The following is a 4,138-nucleotide window of genomic DNA, read 5'->3' as shown; positions in this document are numbered from 1 at the left end:
GAATTATATTTCTTTATTCTTTTTAGGTGTACTACTACCTTTTCGCTAATCATGCTTATTGAACCAAACCTTCACTTCCCATTCAATAAGTATGCGTTACTATACTAGTCTCACTCTTAACATACTTTTATATACAATTATTCCCAACAATTTCCAACCTTTAATTGGAGATGTTATTTAACTAAAGTAAAGGGATTATTAAATAACATTGTGCATTATGTACTATTGTTTTTTTTTTTTTTTTTTTTTTTTTTTCGAAAGGGCACTTATACTATTGTATTTAAGCAGATTTAGTGATAAATTTTATTTTTCTAAAAACTATATATAACATCGAATTAGTTATATTTCTTTAACCAGAGTGGCCTTAAAGCGCTTTCATCAAGTTAAAAAGTACATGTTGAATCAATTAAAATAAAAGGTTAAAAAATACATGACAAAAAGAAGAAAAAAAAATTACCCAAAATGTGGTCACTAACTGTCCTTTCAAAAAGTTTTAAGTTTTAAAGTTTTATAATTCAATGAAATTCTGGTCAATTTATCAAACACAAAATTTTGTTAAAAAAAAACAAGAAGTGATATCATTTACAAAGCCCTAGGGGTTTATTTTTATTGTGTAAAACTGCACACAAACAGTAACATCTCCGGTCACGAGAGAGGGCATGAGAGGAAGACGACCCGAAAGTAATTTTAACAATCCAGACTCTACAAAAACGACTGAGACCAAAGTCACCAAACCAAGAAGCCATTCAGTTCAACATTCAAAGAAAATGGAAGATGACAACAGAAACTAAGTTTGGTGACTGGCAACAATCTTTCTGAACAAAAAATAATCATTAAATCCAAAACAACCACCCTATTCATGTATAATCTATACATGGCCCTATGACTCATCTATACACTTCCAAAAAGGCCCCAGTTGTTGACTTTAAACGTTGAGACAGCAAGTTTGAAGACCTCAAGCATTGGCACACATCCAGAAAGCTCAGCAGGAGTGGCAGCACCAGCCCCGACGGCGGTAGCACTTTCACTCAATGGACTGAAAACAATAAGGAAAGTGTGAGGGTGTCGGAAATATTAACACAACACAAAACAGTGTTGTTACCATCTATTTCTGTTCAAACATTTGGGAACTGAACCACAATCGGAGAATCTAACACAAGGAGGGTGCAGAGGAGGAAGATTATGCTCTGCCTCTTTACATTACTAAAGCACTGCTGGCAGGAAAATTTATGTTGAGAGGAAATAAATTTGTATCCTTGAAATTCAACATCTTAACATTTGGAAGAAAAAGATGCATTAATTTTACACTTGCAACTAATATGCATAAATTGACTGAATGTTGTAAGTATATTCATGTGTAGATGCTCTTCTTTTAGGTGTTATTTATTCAAGTATAGGTGATAGCATTTAATCAATGATTTGTACTCTCAGAAAGAAAAGCAAAAAACCGAGAACTTGTTGCAGCAGAACACAAACTCCTAGTACTTACTTTATATGAATCGGCTCATATGCAGAAATTAGGATATCCGTGTTAACTTCTTTAAGACGAACATTTGCAACATATACCCACAAGATAACAATAAAATATTAATAGAGCACAGAAACACTAAACCGTTATTAGCTGGTGGAAAGAAAATCCTAAACTAGATTTAAAAAAGAAGAGAAATAACTTACCCTCACAACATTTTGTGCTTCCCTACCTTGCCGTCCCTTAGAGATAGCCTATGTTCAAGTAACCAAAATAATGAATTGATATGAGCCCAAAAGGTTAATACAGTTTAAATTTGAGATTCTTCAAAGGAAGTTTGATAAACAAAGAATATTTTCCATGCAATGGAGAAACTACAAGCCATGCTTCAAAAGCACTTCTTGCAATCATCATAGTTCTTCGTAAATGTTTCTAATGGCAGTTCAATACAAATTATTTGGAAAGAAAATATTCAATACCGATAATGATTAATCAGGTGATGAAGCAGCACACTGTTTCACTATTTCTCTTCCATTCCATATCAGTCATCAGGAAAGGAAAAGGATATATTATGTAAGGTTACTTGAAAGAAAATGTTGAAATATATACATATTTGAACACAATTTCCCTTTTGTTTTTTCATCTTTGTCCCTACAGAAGAGGCACATTGAAGGAAGTAGAAGAACAGATACCTAGCATCAATAATCACAAGTTTACGACAGATACAAGGTTGGTGACATTTATGATTCCACACAATAGACCAAAGGCCAATCATCCATTACTTAAATGTGAAGGCAAACTAAAGAAAGTAAAAACCCATAACCAACAGCAAACACAACCTAAAAGATTACTATGGACACATACCATTTGGCCTACTGCAGTTATAATGACAGCAGGTGTGCTCCTATAGCACAGTCCAGGGGCCTAAGTCACTGCTGACTGTTCAATCACCTGAATTTTAATTTGAGGCAAATTAGTCTTTGGCACAATAGTTTGAATCATATCTCAGCTACTATTGGGGAAACTTTTCTCATATCCAAATATTGCGAAAGCTAGTATCATAATATATCGGCATTTAATTACCATCTTACATAGATAGAAACTAGAGAATAAGAACTGAAGAGGACTAAATTAACATGTACGCATTTATACGAAACAAATTGGATAACCCTTTCAAAATAAAACCATAAACAATCTAAGACAAGGAAAATATGATCAAGTTAGCAATTGATAGATGAATACACAATTAATGAGTGTGAACAATAATAGGGAAAAATTTAATTACCACGCAGCCTTCAGATTCTTGTTCAGAGGCAAGGTCTTGAAGAAACCATGAAGCACTTCCATCATCACCAACTTCTTCCTTCAATTCTAATATCTCAAAGATCAAACTTTCATCCCGGGAAGGATCCACAAACACCTCCTTTAAACCCACAAAATAATTAAGAAAAACAATCAATAATGCATAAATAAACAACATAAGTGAAAGAAAAAAAACAAATCTTTAATGCCCAGAAGCTTAAAATGAAAAATTGGGTATTCAAAGAAACGAAGTGAAAACTAGAAAGAAGCATAGCTCCTCAGTCCTCACCTGATGATCTGGAACTTCTCGAATATTACTTTTTTTGTGAGATAAAATTAAAATAAAATAAATAAATAAAAAGAAAAAAAAAATACCTGGAACCTTTGAGGGAAGGTGCTAGTTAAGGCACCGGCGAACAGAGGGCGTTCTAAGTGGAAACCTTCAGGCATTTTATGCTATTTTACGATACAGAAAATGTTATACAGATTTAAATCCTAAAAAATGGAATGCAACGAGTTAAAAGAAACACGAAGCCAAAAAAATTAATTCTAAACTTGTATTGTATGATAAACCCAGCGTGAAGGAAGAAAATCAAGCCCTATGAGAACTAATACCGAGCAATAACAAAAATTCATACATAAGGCACGAAGAGATAGACATAGAAAGAAAGAAAGAAAGAAAGGAAAAAAAAAATACTAAAACGACATACACGGTCTTAGAGGACGAAGCAACTGCGCCGCCGCCGGTGATTGGGTTCCTTGGTCGAGAGGGAAAAAGAGGTTTTTGGTCTCTCTGACTCTGTTGTGCAGTGAGATGAGGAGTGGAGAGTCGGATAGCATCATTTTTACACTAACTGAGAAGAACAACTTTTGATTTGGTTTGGTTTAAGGAAGAAAAATCCCACATCGACTTGTTATAGCTTTTTTAATATGTTTATATTGATTACTTTATACAGTCCTATCGCCGGGTCCAGTCACGTGGGCCTGTAACCAAGTGGGGCAAAGTAGTTGGGATGCATCTGGTGGGCCGTACTCCCTAGTCATATGGATGGTGCTCTCTCCGCCCACCCTTATAGGGACGTGGTACCATTCCTATAAGATGGTTAGGAGCTTCAAGTGGCTGAAGTCTGAAGCACCGCACGCTGCCAACCTGGGGAGTAGAGTTGACAAGCATGTGACCCTCTGAGGGTTCATTATAAAGCACCATCTCACCCTGCTTAATCATTCACACGTTGCAAAGAAATATTTTTTATTACATCACTAAATAATATATTTTTTTATTACACAAAAGCACCGTATAATATTAATATTATAGTTTAATTTTGGGGCTAACCTTAGGGAGTAGAGGTGTTGGCTTATTAGGAGGCA

The 4,138-nt window shown here is 34.7% G+C and overlaps 1 pseudogene; it reads right to left on the bottom strand.

Moving 5' to 3' along the window:
* Nucleotides 1–660: 660 nt before the first annotated feature.
* On the bottom strand, nucleotides 661–3,677 carry LOC133034743 (uncharacterized; annotated as a pseudogene).
* Between the last annotated feature and the right edge of the window lie 461 nt (nucleotides 3,678–4,138).

This window comes from Cannabis sativa, chromosome 2 (assembly GCF_029168945.1).
Source record: "Cannabis sativa cultivar Pink pepper isolate KNU-18-1 chromosome 2, ASM2916894v1, whole genome shotgun sequence".
Taxonomy (NCBI): Eukaryota; Viridiplantae; Streptophyta; class Magnoliopsida; order Rosales; family Cannabaceae; genus Cannabis; species Cannabis sativa.
This window is presented reverse-complemented; position numbering and strand designations above follow the sequence as displayed.